Source organism: Chiloscyllium plagiosum, chromosome 3, assembly GCF_004010195.1.
Source record: "Chiloscyllium plagiosum isolate BGI_BamShark_2017 chromosome 3, ASM401019v2, whole genome shotgun sequence".
Taxonomy (NCBI): domain Eukaryota; kingdom Metazoa; phylum Chordata; class Chondrichthyes; order Orectolobiformes; family Hemiscylliidae; genus Chiloscyllium; species Chiloscyllium plagiosum.
Window position 1 is genome coordinate 9,975,457 of NC_057712.1, and position 24,920 is coordinate 10,000,376.

The 24,920-nt window shown below is 41.7% G+C and overlaps 1 protein-coding gene across 7 annotated transcripts in view; it reads left to right on the top strand.

Moving 5' to 3' along the window:
- The window catches only part of LOC122540743 (kelch-like protein 29), a 389,851-nt gene that overhangs the window by 63,011 nt on the left and 301,920 nt on the right, over positions 1-24,920 (top strand). The window contains exon 2 of one of the 7 annotated variants that reach the window (XM_043676909.1): positions 24,512-24,589. The exons of the other annotated variants lie outside the window; for them this stretch is intronic. The gene's annotated coding sequence lies outside the window, so the exon portion shown is untranslated. The remainder of the gene's footprint in view (positions 1-24,511; positions 24,590-24,920) is intronic. 7 annotated transcript variants of the gene reach the window in all.

Here is a 24,920-nt window from a genome sequence, read left to right on the forward strand (position 1 = left end):
GCAACTCTACTTTCAAGGAGCTATGAACCTGCATTCCAAGGTCTCTTTGTTCAGCAGCACTCCCTAGGACCTTACCATTAAGTGTATAAGTCCTGCTAAGATTTGCTTTCCCAAAATGCAGCACCTCGCAATTATCTGAATTAAATTTCATCTGCCACTTCTCAGCCCATTGACCCATATGATCAAGATCCTATCATAATCTGAGGTAACCTTCTTTGCTGTCCACTATGCCTCCAATTTTGGTGTCATCTGCAAACTTACTAACTGTACTTCTTATGCTTGCATCCAAATATGTAAATGACAAATGTAAATGACAAAAAGTAGAGGACCCAGCACCAATCCTTGTGGCACTCCACTGGTCACAGGCCTCCAGTCTGAAAAACAGCCCTCCACCACCACCCTCTGTCTTCTACCTTTGAGCCAGTTCTGTATCCAAATGGCTAGTTCTGCCTGTATTCCATGAGATCTAACCTTGCTAACCAGTCTCCCATCGGGAACCTTGTTGAACGCCTTACTGAAGTCCATATAGATATAATTTTATTTTCTTGTTTTTACTATCTGTCCCTTTTATCAGACCCTCAGCTACTCAAATAACTGCCTCCCGTTTTGATTTCTCCTTCTGTACCTGATTTGATGTTGAATTCACCACCTCTTCTAATTTATAATTTCCTCTTGGCTGTTCCAATATTCATTTCTCAATTCTTTAACCTGATTTGTTAAGGGGATGTACACTTGTTCTTTTTGCATTCTGCTCATTCTCCGTTATCCCATTTTGAGCTGAAGAGTGCAGGGAAAGCTGAGGTAACAGTAAAAGCAATTTTGAAGTCCTGTCTCCTTTTCTTTCAGAATATGTGACAAATGGAGTGCTGCTGATATTGACCAGATGTTTGGAGCTGTTAGGTTTTGTAATTGCAATAGATTTCCTAAAGAAACACACTTTATATACTGGAAACTATAGGGCAATATATCACAACATATTGTTATCATTTCCTTACTATTGATGTATAGCTATCCTGTTATATACCAGTTACCAACTGTAACACAAATAGAGTTTGTCACATTTTAAACTACATTTTTTTTATCAAGATTGCAGTTGAAACTATCTTTTCTCTCTCACTAATGTTTTCACCAGCTGCTATGTTTGATAAAATATTAAAGTGTTTTGGGGAGATGGTGGTGTAATGGTAATGTCAGCATAATCGTAATCTGGAAACTGTGTTCAGTGTTGTTCTGAGACTTGGGTTTAAAACCCACCATGGAAGATTGGTGAAATTTGAATCCAACAAAAATTCTGGAATTAAAAGCTAGTCTAAAGGCGTCTAATCATTGTTGATTTTGTCATTAAAAGCCCATGTGTTTCCCGGCAGCCCCCTGGTTCCTGAAGGTTCCCTATAATACATTCGTGCTGCAGTAAACTGCGGGTAACTGAAACCATGGGAAATGATTCCTGAATATGGGGGTCGCCCTGTAGGTTTTTTTTTGATCATGTGTACTATAATAAAAAGTCATTAGAATTACAGTTTATCACGATAATGCTATTTTTAGTGAAACCAAAGCCTCAAAATGACTGTGTTAACATTAATGAACAAGATGTTCTTCATCTTTCCACTGTTTTAGTTATTATTTATTTGCTAATTTAATCATTCATCCACTTCAATTTATTAATATTTCTAACAGTAATTTCTGAGCTTGGAATCTTGAAGGATATCTTTCAAGATCTACATTTACCATGCCACGCCATCCTGACTCCACTCTCCCTTTATAAATATTATTCTTTGTTCTAGTTCTTCAGCATCACTATTGAAGTTGGCCAGTTTTCCACTGATCAGTTGTATCAAATATATTCGTCTATGTCAACTATCGATTGTATGTAATATCCAAAACGTTGGCTTAAACTCCGTATGGGGGGGGTGGGGGAGATGATGCAGAACAAGAGCAAAGGTATATGCTAAACAATTTGGGACTCTACTCATTGAAGAATGAGAGGTGATCTAATTGAAACACTGGATTCTTCAGATACTTGACAGGGTAAATGCCAAGAGGATATTTCTCATTGTGGAAAAGTGTGCTCCGCGATTCAATAAGAACCATGGTTAACCTTTTTGTGGACTCCGGCTGCATTTACCCACCCATTCACAATGACCCTTAATTCCTTTACTGTTCAAAAATATATCTATCTTTGCCTTAAAAACATTCACCGAGGCAGCATCAACTGCTTCACTGGGCAGGGAATTCCACAGATTCACAACCCTTTGGGTGAAGAAGTTCCTCCTCAGCTCCATCCTAAATCTGCATCCCCTTTAATTTGAGGCTATGCCCCCAGTTTCCGTTTCACCCACCAGTGAAAATAACCTCTTAATTTCTATCCTATCTATTCCCCTCATAATTTAAATGTTTCTATACGATCCCACCTCATTCTTCTAAATTCCAGTGAATACAGTGCCAGCCTTCTTAATCTCTCGTCATAAAGAAATCTTCTCCATTCTGGAATCGACCCAGTGAACCTCCTTTGAACCCCTTCTGGCCCCAGTGCATCTATTTCTCACATAAGGAGACCAAAGTTGTTTGCAGTACACCAGGTGTGGCCTCATCAGCACCCTGTACAGCTGCAGCATAACTTACCTGTTTTTAAACTCCATCCCTCTAGCAATGAAGGACAATGTTCCATTTGCCGCCCTAATTACCCACTGCACCTGCAAACCAACTTTTTGCGGTTTCATGAGCAAGGTCACCCAGGTCCCTCTGCACAGCACCATGCTGCAAATCTTCACCATTTAAATAACACTCCGTTTGGCTGTTATTCCTACCAAAATGGATGACCTCCATAATTTACCAATTTTGCACTCCCATCTGCCAGACCTTTTTGCCCAGAGCGCATAGCCTCAGAATTAATGGGAACCAAATTAAGACTGAGATGAGGAAGAATTTCTTCTGAGGATTGAGTCTTTGGAGCTCCTTGCTGTGGGGGATAGAGTTCTGGGTATATTAAGGCAGAGGTAGATTCTTGGTCAGTAGGGGAAACAAGGATTACAGGGTAAGGATAGAGCAGGCTAGAGGAGCTGAGCAGTCTACTCCTATACTTATTTCTTATGGCCTAAACTTTTTAATTTTCTGAAATGCTATCCTGGTTGAATTAGCATAATACCTCCTGCTGGGTTTCATATTGGATCAAAGGCCTGAGCAGAGTTTGCCCCTCCGATAACTGTCAAAGGTATACCAGAGCTCATTTACAAATATTGGATCCAAGCAGTCATTTGTAGAGCAGAAATTGAAGTCACAGGTTTCCAAACTTCTGTGGAGAAGTGTTGTTAAGTTACGTGAATGAATCTTTTTTTTTTAATGCTGTTGCCTCACCTAGATGTGGTCCTGTGCTTCTGAACTGCTGAGGTTTTCGAGGGGGCAAATGATTGTTAACAGCTCTGAGGCTGACCGGCTGATCAAGAACAGGGGTGCCCAGTGTTGCGGAGATTTGTGACATGTAAAAGTGGAAGTTTGGACAAAAAGCTACATGGTGATGGTGATAGTGAAATTTTAATAGGCAACCTTTCATTACTCTATCCTGTGTCTAGCCTTTCCATTTGCTGTGGCCACTTTGAAGATCCTTTGTTTTCCTTAAGATCATGTAATCATGTGCATTCAGGTTTAGGCCAGAACAGAGCCCACATGTCTGGTGTCTAGTTTCCATTCCTGCCAACCCCCGACCTCCTGAGTTTCTCCAGCATTTCATGCTTCAGACTAAACTGGTGATCTCCAAAGCAATTAAGTTTATAACCTATGCATTATTTTTAGTTGGTTTAAAAAAATGCCACAAGATGGATGTGTTGCACATTTACAGAATAATTCTGTTTTGGATTATTTTGATTGAGCCATAGTCTTGAGTGAGTGGACATATGCTTGGCCGATGAAGCATAAAGTGGATAAATGTGAGGTTGAGGCAAAAACAGGAAGACCGATTACTATCTGAATGGCAGTAAATTGGGAAAGAGGGCAGTGCAGTGAGACCATGAGGATAAAGGGCTTTTGCCTGAAACATCAATTTTCCTGCTCCTGGGATGTTGCCTGACCTGCTGTGCTTTTCCAGCACCACTCTAATCTTGACTCAAAAGGCTGATTGGCCTATTCCTGCTCCTGCTCCTATTTTCAAAGTTTCCACTTAGTTTGCAATTGCTTGGAGCCTTTTTCGAACTCGGTTGAGCGCCAAGAAATCATTTTCTCTCGGAAGTAGTGAAGCAGTGCATTGAGTATTGTTCTTTGAGGGCTGATATCTTGCTCAAGGCTTCTGCTTTCACTGTTTGGTGCTAGAGTGAGTGAATGGGATGTTACATCTGAAGCCAGACACGACATTATTTAGAAAATAATAATAACTTTTTTTTTTAATGAGGACTATGGGGATTGTTTGTGATTCTGTTTTCTCTGCAGATGACTGAAATTATAATTAAATTCAATAAAGTGAAAAAGGATATTATAATATGGCTGCACACATTTTTCAATAAAACTTCCATATACCATTTGTACACCAAAATTTTTGTTTATTTTGTTAACCTGTTGACTTGTAAAATACTGCAGATGCTGTAAATCTGAAATTGAAACAGAAAATGCTGGAGAAACTCAGCAGAGAGAGAAAGCAGGGTTAACATCTGGGATTTTCCACTGGTCAGACGGTCATTATTCTGTTAAAGAAGAGAGGTGTACACTCCGTGGCAATGGCCAAGAAATCTGAGATTTTGCTGGGCAATTTTTCTAAACCCAGAAACTCTAAAAGCCTCCATTCAAGCCGGACTATTTGGAAGATTCTGATGAAATTCAGTAAAGTTCGTTACCAAGAAGTTATACAGTTGAATAGATTAACTCCTGAGTAACTATTCAACGGAGTGCATACTTATTGCACACGGCCCAAGTAAACCTCCCCCAGACCCTTTTCCTGGTGGACCAGACATGACAAACCTCCAGCGTTGAGAGTGTGTTGCTGGGAAAGCACAGCAGGTCAGGCAACATCCAAGGAGCAGGAAACTTGACGTTTTGGGCCAGAGCCCTCCTTCAGGAAAACCTCCCAGTCTCCCCACACCCCCTGCCATTTCCAAAGTAATCCCCCAAGCCCCAACACCAGACGGGACCCAACACCCTGACCCTTCACACCAGCAGAGCAGAACACCCACTCTCCCCAAATCCCCAACAGCCTTGACTTTTTTTTCCCCTAATCACCTTCACTTACCTGACCCCCTTGCCACTTTGTACCCGAGAATCCCACTCACTTGGCCACCTACCCACTTCTTGCTTGGCATCCCATCCGCGTGGGTTTGAACTCCTGCCCAACTAGCATCCTACCCCCCCTACCAATCTGACATCCTTTTCCTACCCAGCTGGTACCTTACTTTGCTAATCCCCTCCCCTCCCCTCCTAGCACCTTAACATCACACTTACTTCTAATGCTTTGTTTGACGACTGCTCTGAACGTAGCTGTCATGAGGGCTCTAGTCCAGAATATGACAGCCAGATGCTATACAAAGGAGCTGTAGTTTGCCTTCCCCTGACAGTTTTGTGCTCTCACGACTCCTTTGTTAGGTCCATGCCCCCCACCAGCCCTCACCCCACTTCCGGCACCTTCCCCTGACACCACATAAAGTGCAAGACCTGCGCCCACACCTCCCACCTCACCTCCATCCAAGGCTCCAAAGGATCTTTCCACATCCAACTAAGAATTACCTGTACTTCCACAAATGTCACCTACTGTATCCGTTGCACCCAATGTGGTCTCCACTACATCAGGGAGACAGGCTGCCAACTTGCAGATCATTTGAGAACATCTGAGGTACCCGCACCAACCAATCCCATTTCCCAAGGGGAGCACTTTAACTCCCCCTCCCACGCTGCCAAAGATGTGCAGGTCCTGGCCTCCTTCATCACCAAACCTGAACGATCCGACGCCTGGAGGGAGAACACCTCATCTTTCACCTTGGAACCTTGCAACCACACTGGATTAATGTGGATTTCAACAAGTTCCTCATTTCCCCTCACTTCCCATCTTATCCCAATCCCAAGCCTCCAACTTGGCACTGCCCTGACCTGTCCATCACCACCTTTTTCCCATCTATCTGCTCCACCCTCCTCTCTGACCTATCACTTTTACCCCTACCTTCATCTACCTATCACATTCCCAGGTACCTTTTTCCCCCCCCCCCAGACCCACTCCCTTCCTGTTTATCTCTCAGTCCCCTGGCCCACAAGTCTTGTCCCTGATGAAGGGCTTATGCCCGAATGTCGATTCTCCCGCTTCTCGGATGCTGCCTGACCTGCTGTGCTTTTCCAGCGCCCAATTCTCAACTACCAAAGAGCTGTCAGAATAGAAGTATTGGCATTTCTAACAGACCCCTGATTTAGAATCTCTTCTGAGTAATACAGAGCTCTCTTCTTTCATAAAGGTTGCCACTCCTTCGAAAATCCAATCCACTGGTTCAAGTCCAATGCTTCTGCTTCAGAACTGGAGTCATTGAGTTCAGTGTTAACTTACTTTCTTTCCTCTCTGTACCTCTGGCAGCAAACGTGGAGAGTTTCTTGAACTTCCTGTTCTTGCTTCCAAACGGGTGTCTGTGTGATTGCCGTATCCTAAATGGGTGAATCAAAGGACAAGGGACTGGCTTTTCAAAGAACAATACAGCACAGGAACAGGCCCTTTGGTCCTCCAAGCCCGCACCAACACACTTTGCCCTTCCATACTAATACTGTGTTCACTTACCAGATCCATATCTCTCTATTCCCTTCCTATTCATGTATTTAGATTAGATTACAGTGTGGAAACAGGCCCTTCGACCCAACAAGTCCACACCGACCCGCCGAAGTGCAACCCACCCATACCCCTACATTTACCCCTTACCTAACACTACGGGCAATTTAGCATGGCCAATTCACCTGAGCTGCACATCTTTGGACTGTGGGAGGAAACCGGAGCACCCGGAGGAAACCCACGCAGACACGGGGAGAACGTGCAAACTCCACACAGTCAGTTGCCTGAGGCGGGAATTGAACCCGGGTCTCTGGTGCTGTGAGGCAGCAGTGCTAACCACTGTGCCACCATGCCGCCCATTTGTCCAGGTGCCTCTTAACTGCTGCTGTTGTGGCTGCTTCCACCACCTCCTCTGTCAGTGAGTTCCAGGCACTCACCACCCTTTTTTTTGTGAAAAACTTCCCTCGCATGGCTCTTTTAAACTCCACCCCCCCCCCCCCCAAACACACCTTAACCTGTGTCCTCTACTGGGGTGGGGGGGGTGGGGTGGGTTGACCTCTCCACCCTGGGAAAAAGCCTTATACTACCTTCATCTACCTATCACATTCCCAGGTACCTTCCCCCTATCAGGTCACCCCTCAATCTCTGGTGTTCCATTGAAAACAAACCCAGTCCATCTAACCTTGCTTCATAACTAAAATCCCCCATATCCGGCAACATCCTGGTAAACTCTTTTCTGGACCGTCTCCAAAAGCATCCACGTCCTTCTGGTCACCACATGACCAGAACTCTACACAATATTCCAAGTGTGGCCGAACTAAAATTCAATAAAGCGGCAGCATCACTTGCTTATCCTTATACTCCATGCCCTTCCAGTGAAGGGAAGCTTGCCATAAGCCTGCCTTATTAGTGATCTACTGTGCTGCCACCTTCAGTGATCTATGGACTGCACACCCAGATCCCTCTGCATATCAGATTACTGAGGGTTCTGCCATTCACTGTATAATCACCACCTGTACTTTTCAAATGTCCCATGACCAGTAGATAGGACTGAATGCAAAAGTTTGGTCTGCATGTTTCTGACAAGTTCAATGTTTGTCAGTAGGGAAAAGGGAATGGGTGTGAAACACGGGCCCAGACACACCGGGACAAATGCACAGGTGCATACGTGTACACACACACAGACTGTTTGAATTTCGTGCTAAGTTCAAATACATTTCTGTTGGCTCTTCCAAAAGCCACAATTTGGTATAAAAGCTATGAATGCTGCTGCAGTGGAGGTAAGGTCAGAATAGCTGTCATGACCTGAAGTTTCTTTTTAAAATTCCCTGCTCAATAAACTTCAAAGAAATGTGTGCTGCGGCTGTCAAAGTTTTAATAATCGCCCTTCTGATTTAATATGAGCATCATCTGGTAAGGCCAACACTTCATTGCTCCTCCTTAACTGCACTGGAAAAGGTAGAGGTTGGGAGCTGCTTTCATGAACTACTACAATCAGGATAGATACTTGTAATCAAATTGGAAGAAAAAGTGGGTGATTTGGAAGGTTCAGCACAGGTTTCTAAAGTGGAAATCATGGTAACTAAACTTTTTTGTTTTGATGAGTTAACAGAAATAATCGATGAAGGTAACACTGCTGTGGTATCCATGGATTTCCAGAAGGTGTTTCATCCATTTGCCATGTAACAGACTTGAGGAAAGTCATGGGTCAGTAACTTCTCCGATATATATTTGGCTGAGTGATAGGAATCCAAGAGTAACAGTCTGCAGATATTGTTTGGGCTGGAGAAAGGCTTGTAGTGGAGTTCCACAGGGTTTGGTGTTGGAATCTTTGCTTTTACTGATTATATATAAATGATTTGGATGTCTGTGTGCAGTGCTAAATGATCCCCTTCTTTGCCATTATAATTCCATGATTCTGTAGGGACATCCACATTGCTGTTAGGAAGGGAGTTCCAGGATTTTAACTCTGACACTAATTTGGTAAGTGAGGAACATTTAGAATGGAGTCCCCAAAGTGTGGAAGCAGGCCATTGGCCAGTCAAGTCCATACAGATCTTCCAAAGAGTAGCATGGTGGCTCAGTGGTTAGCACTGCTGCCTCACACGACGCCAGGGACTTGGGTTTGATTCCAGCCTCTGGTGACTGTGCAAACTCCACACAGACATTCTGCCCATGTCTGAGTGGGTTCCCTCCAGGTGCCCTGATTTTCTCCCACAGTCCAGAGATGTGCAGGTCAGGTAAATTGGCCATGCTAAATTGTCCACCGTGCTCAGGGATGTGTAGGTTGGTAGCATTAGTCAGGGGTTAAATGTAGGGGAATGGGTTTGGGTGGGTTACTCGTTGGGCTGAATGGCCTGTTTCCACACTGTTGGGATTCTATGATCATTCCACCCAGATCTACTCCATTACCCTACCCCTGCATTTCCCAGGGCAAATCCCCCTAGTCTATGCATCCCTGGAGACTATGGACAATTTCCCATGCAAACTCCACACACAGTCGCCTGAGTCTGGAATCGAACCTGGGTCCCCGGTGCTGTGAGGCAGCAGTGTTAACCACTGAGCCACCGTACCACCCTTTTACATGACATTCTCTTGACTTTTGTCATAGATGATGGACGGACTTTGAGTCGACAGAAGTTGAATTACTAGCTGCTTAATTCTTTGCATCTGACCTACTCTTGGAACCACAGTAGTTACATGGTTGGTTGAGTTCATTTTCTAGTCAATGGTAACTGCCAGAATATTGATAATGTGACTTTCAGCAATGGTAAAACAATCAATGTCAAGAGGAAAAGGTTAGAATTTCTTGTGTTTGAGATAGTGGTGTTTAGGTGTGAATGTTACTTGGCGCCGAGAGTGTGGAATCCTGATGAAGGGCTTTTGCCCAAAACATCGATTCTCCTGCCCCTCGGATGCTTCCTGACCAGCTGTGTTTTTCCAGCACCAAATTCTCGACTCTGATCTCCAGCATCTGCAGTCCTTGCTTTCTCTTTCTTGAATGTTACTTGGCACTTGTCAACAAAGGCCTGGACATTGCTGCATTTGGACATGGACTGCTCGAGTATTTGAGGAGTCACGAATGGTTTTGAACATTGTGCAATCTTCAGTGAAAAATCCCAGTCTTATGATGGGAAGGTTATTGATGAAGCAACTGAAGGTGGTTGGGCCTTGGGTCTTGGACATTATGCTGAGGAACTTGTGGGAGCGTTAACCTTCAGTAACCTCAACCATCTTTGTGCCAGGTATGACTCCAAAAAATAGAGCATTTGCTTTTTTTCTGATTGCCGCTGACTTCAGCTCTTTGATGCCACATTTGGCCAAATGCGGCCTGAATGTCAAGGGGTGTCACTGTTTGGATTCCAACGTATTGCTTATGATTAGACCAAGCTGTTGTAAGGTCAGGGGATAAGTGGCCTTGGCAGAACACAAGCTAATCATCAATGAGCATCATCTTGTTTTAATTGACAAGTATAAGTTAGAAGAGAAACATCTTGCTGTGCCATTTCCGTGATGTGCAATTATGTCAGCAATCTGTTCTGAGTTCACAGTTTGATTTAATAGTTTAAATAGTTTAAAGAGTGGTGTTGGAAAAGCGCAGCAGGTCAGGCAGCATCCAAGGAGCAGGACAGTCAGCAGTTTGGGCATTCCTGATGAAGGGCATATGCCCGAAATGTTGACTCTGATCTCCAGTATCTGCACTCCTCCTTTCTGACAGCTTAATGAGTCTGTTAAAGGATAAACTGCTTTTGATGTGGGGGCCTCAAAGGATGACTTTGCTTTTATCCAAGAATACCAATTTGAACTTAAAAATATTTGATTGGTCTTCATGAGTGGGAGTCCTTTTCCATTATCGACTAAGTGAGTGACATTGCTATAGAAATTATTAGAACTGTATTTGTTTCCACCTCTACATGACTACAGAGGTCTCCCTAAAGTGGGAGTCGGCATAAAAAATATTTGAAATGAGAGGGGGAGGTGAGGGGGTATGACTGGTGAAGGCTACAGGGTCGAATAATTTCTAAAACAACTGGAACAGAGAACTGAGTCAGGCCTTTCTGATCAGCCCAGCTGGTGATCTAGCATTGCCTCTGAGGCCTGTGGGTTCAATTTAATCCTACACTCCCCTCCAGACTCGAGCTATCCATCTTGGTAGCTGACATCTACTTTAGGGTAATACATGTGCTCACTGTGCAGTTGCACAACATTGTAAATGGGGAATTATGTTCCAGTAGAGCATCTTAAGCTCGCCAGGAAGTAGTTATGTAAGCCCGATCTAAAATTTGGCTGCTATCCAGAACTTTGATGGAATTTGTATGAGTTTGATCAAGTTTTGGATAGACATGAATTGCAGCCGAGAGAATTATTCAATGGAATAACCAATAATGAGATAATGTATATTAAGTACAAATCGTATTTTTTTTTTGTCCCCATGGTAAAATTTGTAGTAAAGTAGGTGAACTGATCAGTGGCTTGAATCTAACACAGTGGCATACGTAACCGGGATAGAGTAATGTTGCAATTGGCTGAATACAATTTGAAGTCCATCCTGGCCTGTTCTCAAATTGGTGCCACACGGGTCTGTCATGTCCAGCCCTCTTGATTAGTTTGCCAAATTTGCCAGCCAGCGGTTTTGCTGTTGATTTGGCAATCGACTCCAACAGGAGCATACGTACCTGTTGATATTTAAAAGCTGTCTCCACATGTTAAAGGGGGAGGTACGTCGTGACTGCAGACAAATGGAAAGCAATACAGAAGAAGCTTCAAGAGCCTCAACCAATTTGTTGGAGCTCTGTGTTGAGGAGGTCAGCAGGAGGAGGGTGTGCCTTTCCCATTTAAGCAGCAAGTCAATATCTCGCTCAAGTTGCTCCTCTACACGGAATGTGGGCAGCCAGTAATGACTGTTTTTCCAACTACTTTAACTAGCCTAACCACTCATACCTGACATATCATTGAATGCCATTACAATTGCCAATTTCTGCACCTCCCCAGCCCATACTCTAGTTAAATACTCATCAGAAAGCTAACTGAACATGCCCTGTGCTGCTAAAATGATTCTGACAGAGGGAATTCACCTTGAACATCCACTACTTCCCTTATCAAAATATCGTCGGTGCAGGACGCACTGCCACACATGCTAAGGTCTTGGCAGTTCGCCCCTTCCTTGAACCAGGTCTGTTATCACCACAACATCATAACTCCACATGTCAATCTGTGACTTTCATTCCAAATCTTATTAATTACAACCCATGGATTCATATCCATGTAGAGTAGTAGTTACACAGTCCTCATTGCTTTCTCTCTTACTCCAACTCCACCGAGGGAACTTAGTTGTGTCTATTTTCTACTTGTCCCCAGCGTTTTGCTTACCCTGGTCTGACATCCTAATATTCTCCCCTGGTTCCCATAAAACTGTTAAGTTAATTTGAACCTTTCCCCAAACAGCACTCCACTCCACTCCACAAAGAGCTCAGTCCCAGCTGGGTACCAATGCAACCTATCCAGATTATGCAGGGGCTATTTCCACAGAGCATTTGTCCCAGGGTCCTAAAGCCCTCCCACCATCCTTCCTGCCACACACTCCCTCATCTGCGTAACCTTTCCATTTCTGTACGCTTGCATGTGGCTCTGGGAGTATGCTGCTTTTGAGGTGCTACTTTACTTTAGCTCTCGAAATTCCAGTTGCAGAACTGTATCCCCGTCCCTAGCTACGTCATTAATATCGATGTGTACCATGAGCTCTGGCTGTTAGCCATCCCTGAAGTTCTGTGGCAAACTTGACATCAGGGTGGCAACACACCATCTTGAAGTCATGTTGATAGTCTCAGAAATGCCTGTGTGTTCCCTTAAATAAGAAACCACGGATCAATAATTTCCTCCTTCCTTCTCTCCCCTTTGGCCATCCTTGGTCTGGTGAGCTTGGTTTGTGTTAGAAAGTGCTATCAAACTTTTCTTTGTGACATTTGTCCTCTTAAAAACAGACAGCACTGTAACCCTTTGCTGCAGCATTTCCTTTTTCATGCAAATGCTATACACAGATATGACCTGACCATTGAATCTTACAATTTTAACATCTCCTTCAGTGAACACATTAGACATCGTAGCTCAACATTCTGATTGTGTTCTTAAATCTTGCTTTCAGTGCAGAATTGAGTAGTAAGCAGGCTATAATTCATATTCCTCTTCTAACCCTTCCTTAGCTGCTTTAACAACACAAGTCTATTTTCATTATCTTTGAATTCAGTAACTATTCATGTTTAATGTTGCATTTTCCCCTCCAAGTTCCTGCCTTGGAAGATGTATTGCCTTTCCTTCATTGTTGCTGGGTCAATATTTTAGAACTCATTCTCTGCAAGCACTATGTAGACCTACACTGCCTGAAGTACAATGGTTCAAGAAGGTAGGTCATTATTTCTATATTTAAAATTTGCTAAGTATATAATAAAGTTAATTACTTAAAATTAAATGTTGAGCACTGGTGGCAAAGATGGTGGTAATTGTGATTTTAACACCTATATCCTGTAAAAATGGCAAGTTTTAGGTCCTGCATTATAATTGTCACTTAATCGAGCCATCTGTTTTAAAACAGGCGTAATATTTCTGAGATGCCTGGCAAACTGTACAAACCAGTGTATGCAACAATTCCAACAATCCCTTACATATATTTTCACCTTTTTAAAAGACAAGTATTTACATGATGCCTGAGTTTAATAATAGAGTAAAAAAAAAAGGATAAGATATGGCAAATGGTAAGCAGTTTTCCCGAGCAGTGATGTCTCAATAGTAGCTGCAAAGTAGATTGGGCTTGAAAGAACAGTGCACTTGAGAGCTGGAGAATGATTTACCTAAAAAAGTGTTAAATTGTTTTGTTTTTTTGGCAGGGAGAAATCGATCATGGAGCTCATTAATTTGAATTGAACTGTTTCCTAATTTGTGGGGTCTATCCAATGTGAACTAGAACATGTTATACACTCAGGTTACAGAATGTATGCACTGGTCCATCGTGGTACTGGAAAGTGCTCAAATTAGTGGTACGTGGACACTGTGTCCTGCTTCCGTTCTTGTGCAATCCCATGTTATAAGAAAATAGTGTAATAGCAGCACCATTTAAACTAATGGGGCCAGCATCTCATCATAACCAATGCACACTTTAAAAGTTCGCGCTTTAGAAACAGTGTCCCCAATTTGTTAATTGTGTTATAGTGAACTCACGTTAACGAAATGTGCGCTATAACAATTCATTAATCTTGTGCTGTTTACTATGATAGACTGAACTTATTATAAAATTTGGAGGATTTTCATCTAAATTCACTTATCAGGCTTACTAAACTCCAATAAAGTTTGAATTATTGCGTGTGTGTGTATGACTTTTTCTAGAAGTCGGTAAGTTGGCAATTAAATCCTATTTGCACCCAATCTGATTAGACTGATTTAGGTTCGGGGGCATTGACTGTGTTATCATACTCTATCATAGCGTGTGTTAATTTGAATTTCTAGCACACTCAGGACCAGTAATATTTTACAGCTGCTCAGTTGAACTCTCCATCTGTCAAATGTTTCATTCTGCATACAATGATTTGGCTGTTTAAAAATAGCTTGTGGTACATGCCCTTAAACCAATAACTATTTCAGAAGTGTTGCTAAAAGCATTATTGCTCTCCGCTTTGGTTATTTGTGTAAAGCTAATAGGATGCTTTTAAGTTCCTCTGTTAAACAATCAACAAAATCCCAAAATTATCAATACATGTTTTCAGTGCAACATTTTTGTGGTTAAAGAGAGATATTGTCAATTTGTTTTCATGTTGGGGATGGGTAATCCAAATACTTACAGTAAGTGAGTCAATAGTGGCACCACAGTGTTTGTTACTTTGCTTGATGTTTGGTTTTACTTTGTCATTTTTCTTGCAAGACTCTTTTAAAACAGCCCCACGAAAATTACATCACAATAACTTCACTGATCTAGTAATTCAGAACCTCAGGCTAATGTTCTGGGGACATTGGTTTGATTCCCACCATGGCAGATGGTCAAATTTGATTTCAATTTTAAAAAAAATCCGGAATAAAAAGCTGGCCTAATGGCCACCATGTGATTACTGTCAATTTGTCGTTAAAAACCCATCTGGTTTACTCATGTCCTTTTTTAGGGGAGGGAAATGTGCCATTCTGACCTTGTCTGGTATGTCCTGGTCTACATATGACTGTAGCCCTACAGTGATTGTAGTAACTCTTAATTGTCCTCTGAGCATTTGGGGGTGTTATAAATGTTGGCCTAACCAGTGGCATCCATGTTCCATAAATGAATGAATATTAACAGTTAGGCATCTGGTCTCTCAATTAGATTGTAAAACAGAAATAGACTGTAAAATGATACAAAAACTGGGAAAAAGCTTGTTTCAGGAGTGTGGCTAGACTGGTTGCCCTATTATAAGACGGACATTATTAAGCTGCAGAGTGTTCAGAAAGATTTACCAGGATGTTGTTGGGAATGGAGGGTTTGAGTTATAAGGAGAGGCTGGATAGACTGGGACTTTTTTCACTGGAGTGTAGGAGGCTGAGAGGTGATCTTTTTTAGAGGTTTATCAAACCATGAGGAGTGTAGATAAAATGAATAACGGGTGTCTTTTCTCTAGGATGGGTGGCTTCAAAGCTAGGGGGCATATTTTTAAGGTGAGAGGAGAAAGATTTTAAAAAGATATGAAGCTACATTTTTACACAGTGGTTCGTATGTGGAATGAGGTCATGGTTGAGACAGGTATAGTTATAACATTGAAGAGACATTTGGATAAGTATGTGAATAGGAAATGTTTGGAGGGATATGGGCCAAACACAAGCAGGTGGGACTAGCTTAGTTTGAGATTATGTTCGGCATGGTCTGAATGCAATGAAAGCTCTGTTTCTGTGCTGGGTGACTCTATGGCTCAATGATTCTATGGAAACCTCCCCAAAGGGGAAATGATGCACTTTAATTCTTCAGAATCCACGTTATAAGCAAGAGAACAAAAGTGTACTTTTTAAAATAATTTTATTCCCAATGAAATTCACATTTAAAGTCTGAAATTTAGCAATCTTTTGAAGGGAAAAGTGGCAGATGTACAGCTGTGATTTAAGACTTACAGCAGGATTATATGCCAGACTTTGATTTCTTTGAAAACATATGAACGATTTCAGTGGAATTGAACAGGGATGGAAGACAGCCCCATGGAATCCCATCACAATAACTTCACTGTCTCATTTCTAAATTGTGCATGCATGCAAATGATGACAGGGTAACAAAGTAAAATGTCTATCAGAAATTCCATACTTGAAACAAGCATTCTACCTATTTAATTCAAGCTTGAATAAGAGAAATTAATTTCATGACCTGCAGAACTAGGCAATAGTTAATTTCATAGGGTCTGATTTGTTCATCATATTTATACCTTGCCTTTAGTTCAGGCTGCAATGCCAGTGGTGCAGTGGCAGTAAGTAGAAAATATGAGTACACTCTGTGGACTTATCCTTAATGACTTGCAATATAAGGGTGAAAAATTAGCTGAAAATTGGTTGAAAGCCAAGGATCTGGTGCAGCGGCAAGATACAAAGTCAGATAAAAATTGATTTTCTGTTCGCAAATTAGGTGAACTGATGTTTATGTTCTCGGCGTTGGCTTAATAAACTTTGATCGTTTGAGAAGCTACTGTAGGCAGATTTTCCTGATGGTACTCAAATACCTTACCCAAGTAAACTCAAGAGTGGCTGTGAAACATGAACTGTTTTCTCTCCACAGATGTGTCAAACCTGCTGAGTTTCCCCAGCAATTTCAGTTTTGTTTTTTGCAGCATGTGTAGTTCTTTTATGTCAATGGTGGCTGTTTTCCATTTGACCAGAAACACCCTCTAGCAGGTTTACCATCTCTCATTTTGTGTACCTGCTCTGAGCCCATAGTGCCCAATATCTAATAACACAAGATTTGTCATAGAAGAGAATCATAGAATCCCTACAGTGTGGAAACAGGCCATTCAGCCCAACAAGTCCACACCAACCTTCCGAAGAGCTACCCACCCAGACCCATTCCCCCTACCCTATTACTCTACATTTACCCCTGACTAATCCATACATCCCTGAACACTATGGGCAATTTAGCATGGACAATTCACCTGACCTGCACAACTTTAGACTGTGGGAGGAAATCTGAGCACCCACAGGTAACCCACGCAGACACTGGGAGAATGTGCAAACTCCACACAGACAGTCACCCGAATCAAGAATGAAACCCAGACCCCTGGCGCTACAAGGCAACAGTGCTAACCACTGAGTTGCTCTGAGGGCTTGAGGTGTATTTTGTCCTGGATTTTCTTAAAGAAATGTTGAAACAGAGGGATGTAACAATATTATCTCTTTGTAAAACGGAGTCAGATATAGTGTTTAGACACATGGATCAAGCTTTTTGGAGGTGGGTGAAATACTTTTTGGGTGATGTAAGGCCAGATACAATACATTAAACTGCTGTACTTCCTAGTAATGTGAATATACAGTAAAGACATTTATGTTTGCACCCACTTATGTCAATCAGTACAAATTACTTTTGCTTCATAAAGTAAATAAGATGTTGCATTCGCTCAGTTCAAAAGGGTAAATGTCATTCCTTCCTAAATGCTGTTCCTTTCCAGCATTCTCTTTTTAAAAACCTGATTTCTGCCCTTCTCTCTGTTTTTATATCCCACTGTTTGTTGACAGAAAGGAATCTAAACATTGTTCGATCGCAATGGGTGGGATTGTTGCAACAAGATCACAACTTGCTTATTTCTTTAAGCAGTCTGTGGAAACCTATCAAAGCTAGATCATTTAGCATTGTAACTACATGTCATCTTTCTGCTTTAAAGCTGGAATGAATAAACATACTTTGATTTAAAGCACAGAACATGAAGGATAATTTGCCATCTGCTCTGTTACCAACCTATCTGCAAAAAAAATTCAAAAAGATCCTGACATGTAAATCCACTTTTGGTCAACCTGTCTGTTTTCTGAATTTAATCTGTATTGTGATGATACTAGATTCATTTTGTCCTGGATGTTTATATGAAGAAAGATTGAGACAGAGGCACTGATCAGTCTGCTTCAAAGTCCATAAAGTAAACAGTTTGTGGGGTCTTGGATTTTTTCGAGGGTTGGAATAATAGAAGCAGCCTGAATAGGTAGGGTGAAGCTCCCCCAGAGCTCGGATTTTAGTTTGTTTCTCCGTGGCAGTTGTTGCTGGGGTTTTGAAGCTGGGTTTGGAAGATGCAGTACATCTCTCCCTGCTACTGTCTGAGGTTTTACTTGATGTTTTCCTCCTGAACTGGAGAATTGCCTGTGAGACGATCTATTTTACTGAAATTGCTGTTGCCAAAGGTGTGTTTATAGGATGTTATGACAGTAGAACCTTGATTATCTGAACGAAACGAGCAGGAAGTATTTTGTTCAGATAATTAATCATTTGGATAAATGGAAATAAGCGATAATTAGAGTGTCAGTTATCCCAATATTTCTCAGTTATCTGGCAATACACACCATAATGCTGTTTAACTGATTGATGAGTGGCCAAATGCCGTTTTTACGGGACCTTGAAATCTTGTTTGGATAATCCAAAATTTGGATAATTGATAATTGAGGTTCTACTGTATATTAGAACAAGGTTTAAAAAAAAATCACAAATGAGGATGGCCTCAACCAGGACCTTGGGTTCATGTCACACTACAGGTGACCCAACTACACTATCCTCTCTCTCACCCTCGCTCTTGCGCTCTCTTACGCACGCACGCGCGCGCACTTTCACGCGCGCGCACTTTCACGCGCGCGCACTTTCACGCGCGCGCACTTTCACGCGCGCGCACTTTCACGCGCGCGCACTTTCACGCGCGCGCACTCTCTCGCGCACGCACTCTCTCGCGCACGCACTCTCACGCGCACGCACTCTCACGCGCACACACACTTTGTCTCTGACATACATTCCCATTCTCCCACCCCCCCCCCAAAAAGACACACATACTCAATGCGCTCCCACTTACATGGCACATACTCACCCCCCCCACCCCTATCCTTCTCCCTCACATGCACGCTCACACACCTATGGGGTGCATTTGCAGAATTGTAATTGCAGATACATTCTATTTTGTTCAAAAAGCACACAATCTGTTGGCAGTCAATCCATGTAACATTTTATAAATTCCTACTTTTGGAAATAGATCCAGACAGAACCTAACCTCACACCTTTAATGCATTGTCTGAGCTGAAATGTCACCTCTATTTATAAAACCTTAAGTTATCTTGAATGTGATTTGAAAGAAGTTCTGGGATTTACATATTAATGAAGCAAAACCTGCAACCCATTCTAAAAGATGAAAGACTTAACAGCAATCTAGGTTTGTTCAACATATCATATCAAATCGGTTGCGTGCATGACACTGTGATCTTTTGTCATAAATGCTATGTCTTATGATCCTGCTTCACAGCTACCTGAAGAAGGACCAGAGCTCCGAAAGCTTCTACTTCTTAATAAACCTGTTGGACTATAACTTGGTGTTATGTGATTTTTAACTTTGGTGCTGGAAAAGCACAGCAGTTCAGGTAGCATCCAAGGAGCAGTAAAATCGACATTTCGGGGAAAAGCCCTTCATCAGGAATACAGGCAGAGTGCCTGAAGGGTGGAGAGATAAATGAGAGGATGAGGGTGGGGAGAAAGTAGCATAGAGTACAATAGGTGAGTGAGGGAGGGGATGAGGGTGATAGGTCAGGGAGGAGGGTGGAGTGGATAGGTGGAAAAGAAGATGGGCAGGTAGGACGAGTCATGGGGACAGTGCTGAGCTGGAAGTTTGGAACTGGGGTGGGGTGGGGGAAGGGGAAATGAGGAAACTATCTCTCTATCTGTATTCCTGATGAAGGGCTTTTGCCCAAAACGTCGATTTTTACAGCTCCTCGGATGCTGCCTGAACTGCTGTGCTTTTCTAACACCACTAATCCAGAATCTGGTTTCCAGCATCTGCAGTCATTGTTTTTACCTAATGAGAAATTAGACACAAGGCTTCTCCATCTATCGGACTCAACATTACATTCTGCTGCTCATTAATCGGACATTTTGAAATGTGATTTTTTCAACCAAGACAAAGTTTGTTATGATCTCAATTGGATCTGATGATGATTATTGCAAGTTTTGTGGGTACACATGATTAAATTCAGAAGCTTGTAAAGAACAAAAAATTTTCACAAAATTTGTTCACATTAGCAAGGAAATGCATTTGAAAATTGACTCTAAGCTAGTGTTTTGGATGATATATTTAGCTTTCCACAGTTGTATGTTTATTATCATTGCATAAGCAGTCATTATAAAATAAAATCACCAGCTTCCTGTTTTTGAAGAGAGGATTGTGTTTTAGTGGAACAGGGAATTGGGAAAATTATCACCCGTGGGCATAATCTCTCGAACTTGAACTTAACCTACCCTTGGCAAACATGGTAGGAAATCATGTGGACCTGCCTCATGGTTTATATCAAATTGATTTCAAAATTTTAAGCTTTTTTTCTCATTAATATGTGTGACCTGATATACACTTAACAACAATAAACTTATTTTAAAGATAGGTGTTTTAAGAAAACTTGTTCACACAAGAAACACAAATCAGTTTCGTCTTTGGTCTCAAAGATCATGTCCCGTTTACTTTTAAGCTCCTGTTGAATTTCTCTTCAAACTATAGGCTTGAGATTAGACACAAACATGTTTCTACAATACCATAAACCTTCAAGCAGCTGTTGTTTTTAGTGTAAGTTTCAAGTTTACCTTATTATTAAGGTAGTCCAAGTAACAGTACCTAATCTTTATGGGGACTTAATTCAAAAATTACAGATGTGCCCGATTTTAGATTGGCCATGATTGGAAACCATTACAAGTAGTAATACAGCCATTGGGACAGCATTGTTGTGAGTCAGTTTTGTTCCCAGCAAAGAACAATATAGTGGACTGCTGGATACTCTTAGTAATGGCTGTCTGGTTTCTCTTACTTTCAAAAGACATAATCATCAGCGACAGCTGAAAGGTAAAGATCTCAGTCGAGAGCTTTTGGAACAGCCCGCCAGTAAAATCTGTGATCAGTTGGTGGTAAGATCCTGCTGGCATAGAGCTGCTTCAGTCTAGAAAAAAAATAACAAAGCAAAACAGTCTATGATGTTGAGTGCAACTAATGATGTTGTCGTTTGCTTGTGCAATGAACAGTCTGACGTCTTGTAAATTAAAATTGAGGAAAGTTTATCCCAGAACATTTCACAGTTAATTATTTTTGAACTGTAATCGCTATTGTTATGTAGCCATTATATGTAAAGTAATTAAACTGCTTTCTAAAGGTTCGTGAGAAGTAATCATTAATAATTACAGAGTTTGTGTTCCTTTTTTACACTTGTCTTTCTTTATTAGCTAAGTTTAGTATCAGTTATACTAAAATAATTGGCTTGTAAAATTGTGGGGAATGTTTGGAGATGCAAGGATATTGCTGAGAAGTGCTACTCTCTGCGAGTCGTGGTTCTTGGGAATAAGATGGACCAAGTGGATCAGGTTGTTGTAGGGAAACACTTTGGGGACAGTGATTGATTGTACCAAAATGTGTTGGTTGGCTGTGGCAAAGGACAAAGAACAATCCAGACTAAAAATAACTGACTGACTGGGACAATTTCAGTCAGGTAAAAATGGATCCAGTTAAATTGGTGCCTCAGTGGTTAGCACTGCTGCCTCACAGCACCAGGGTTCCAGGTTCGATTCTAGCCTTGGGCAACTATCTATGTGGAGTTTTCACATTCTCCCCGTGTCTGGATGGGTTTGCTCCGGTTTCCTCTCACTGTCCAAAGATGCGCAGGTCAGGTGAATTGGCCAGCTTAAATTGCCCATAGTGTTAGGTGCATTAGTCAGAGGGAAATGGGTTTGGGTGGGTTACTGTTCGGAGGGTCGGTGTGGACTGGTAGGGCTGAAGGGCCTGTTTCCACACTGAAGGGAATCTAATCTAATCTAATTAATGGAAACTGTAAAGAAACTGAGGTTTCGTTTTTTAAAAATAAGTGGTAGTTAAAGTACAATTAAGGTATATTTTCATGAAGGGAAAATATAGGGCAAATGAATCCAGAGTTCTTTGGATGCTGAAAGAGAGAGAAATTTAAGCTGAAATAGAAAAATTGTGCAATGGGGAAATCTCAGCTGGATAACCCAGTGAAAACCAAGCCACACTGAGAAGGTTCAGACAGGTATCGATGAAGCAAAGACAGGAAATGGAAAAAAAAAACTGGCAGCCAACTTACTAATATATAAATAATAATGTGGTGTGAAGACGATAAGGGAGTGAGAAGAAGATTATTATGTGGAGGCAGAAAGTGTGGTTGACACATTAAATGCTACTTTCCATCAACCTCTACCCAGAATAAAGGTGATATCAGGAGAAGATTATTCAGAAACATATAATGTTTAAAAATGATAAGGTTGTGATATTGGACATTGGTTCCCTAAATCCACAGCATATGTTACTTTCTCAAAGACATCTAAGAGTTTGGTTAGACATGTTTTTGCTATCACTAAACTATCCTGACTCTAAATGTCCTGCTATAAGAACAGCTTCTAAAGTATTCCATGTGACAAATGTTAAGCTGAGAATATAACCTTTTGAGATTGTGATTTAGTGTTTACCTCCTACCAGAGGGCCCCGGTGGTGTTGATTTTTATATTTATCAGAGTGTACAATGCACAATTTCAAAATTTGCTGATATGAAACTTGGAAGCAGTATAACCCATAAGGAATGTAATATAGAACTTCAAAAAGGATGTATGTAGGTTAATGGAATGGGCAGATAAATGCAGATACAATTTAATGGGATGAGATGTTGGTTATTCATTTTGGGAAGAAAACAGTAGAGACAATAAGCTAAAGGGTACAATTATGAAGTGGTTTGGAGAGCTAGTGGTACCTGGATATATATATGCATTAATCATTGAAGGAGGCAGGATTGATTGAGACAGCAGCTGATTAAAGCAGATGCCATATGAACGTGAGCATAGAATACAGTATGAAAAATGCTACATAAATGCAAGTTATTAACATTAGCCCTGATTTAATTGTGAATCTTGCTGTTTAAAAAATGAACTAGGCAAATGGAAGAGAACAGGAAATAGAGAATTTGCCTGTTTGCGGTCAATCTACAGGGTCTTGATCAGTCACAGCAATGGAATCTCTCTCGAGCATATGATTAGAATCTTTCACCAAACTCAGATGGAGATATTGGCTTTGTTGTATTTGCATTCCACACCTCCGCACGGATTTCCCTGAGGAGTTAATTGTGAAGGAAGGCATGTGGTTCCCTAACATCACCTGGTCCGTCTTCCTCCTGTTTCAAAGTCGGAGTTGTGACAGAATATTTTAGACCTGCCTGGATGAGCACAGCTGCAAACACTGCTGAAGCTCAACATCATCCCGGACAAAGCAGTCTCTTTTTAATTGCTTGCAAACACTCCCTCCCTCAAGCATGGGTAGCCATGACTGTAACCTGAACTGTCTGCAAGATGCATTGCAGTAAATTGTAAAGGCACTTCTTCAATCTATGATTCACCCCACCCAAGATAAATGCAAACAGTACATTGGAATACCATCCCCTCCAAGTCACTAACCATCCTGATTCAAACCATGTTGTTGAGACAAAATCCTCGAACCCTTAGTTAAGCTGATATCTTGTGGAGGAAACTAATATTGGATTGCTACGTAATTCAGATTGTTCGACGGATGTGGTGCAGGCATTTGTATGAAGTCACATGACACCAGGCTATCACCCAACAGGTTGATTTGAAATTGTAAGCTTTCAGAATGCTACTCCTATGTCAGATCCTTTGCCTCTGAAAGCTTGTGATTACAAATAAACCTGATGGGCTATAACCTGGTATCATGTGACTTGTCCAGCCCAGTCCAAAACCAGTACGGCCACGTCATGATTCAGATTATGTGACCTATTGGATATTAACAAAATGGGGTGCTTTCTTATTGGTAAAAGTCAATGATTTTTGAGGGGCCTGAATGACATTATTGGTCTTTGAATGCAAAATAAGGAAACTCCACATCCTGCAACAGAAGATCTCTCACTGTGCAGTTTATGTAGCAGAGCAGAGACAGCGGTCTGAACACAGACTCATAGTGGTAACTCGTGCTGGAGAGATTTATATTAAAATAGAAAATCCAATAGATTCCTGATCCTGGCTTCTATTTGATGAGGAAATATGCAAAAGGAATTCAAGAAAAACTTCACCATTCGGCCTGAGTGGACAGAATTTTGATTTTGCTACCACAGGGTTGTGGCCATTCAGATAAATGCCTTCAAGGGGAAACTAACACTACGTGAAGTTGAAAAGCAGAGATTTGTCAGAAAGAAAGGGTGAGGAGACTGTAGGGGGTCAATGTTGTCATGGACCTATTGTACTGAATTGCCTGGTTCTGAGCTAAAATATTGTCGTCTTGGCGTGATAGTAATAGAGATGTACAGCATGGAAACAGACCCTTCAGTCCAACTCATCCATGCTGATTAGATGTGCTAAATTGATCTAGTCCGATTTGCCATCATTTGGCCCATGTCTCTCTCAACCTACCCTATTCATCCTGCAGTGCAGGGGGGAGAGCAGTTCCAGATATTCAAGATGCTCGCATGGTAGACCCATCTGCTCAAGACCAGCTGCACTTTTTTTTTTTTTCTTTTCCTCCTCTCCTTTTTTTCGTCTTTTTTTCCTTTTTTTCTTTTTTCTTAATCTTCCTGACGTCGCAGGGAGGCCGGAGTGTTGTGGTGACCAGAGTGGGAACTCCTGACTTCGTAGGCCTGATGCGTGGACTCCTGGAATTGGCGGTAAGGCATTGGCTGCAGCGATGGTGGTGGTATGCGCCGAGCAGGGACCTTGCATGAGTCCTGGAGCCATGTTTGGGACCCTGGCCGATGAAAATGAAATCTCCAAGTACTTTTCATTCTTTTGCATCTCAAAATGGCGCCAGATTGTGGCAACAGAACACTTTTCACTGTATCCCCCTAGATATATGTGACAATAAATCATTCATTAATCTTCCAGATATTTTAATTGTACCAGTTTGTAGCTCGTTCCATACACTCACCACCCTCTGGTCCCTTTTAAATCTTTCCCCTCACCCTAAGCCTATGCCCTCTAGTTCTGGACTCTCCACGC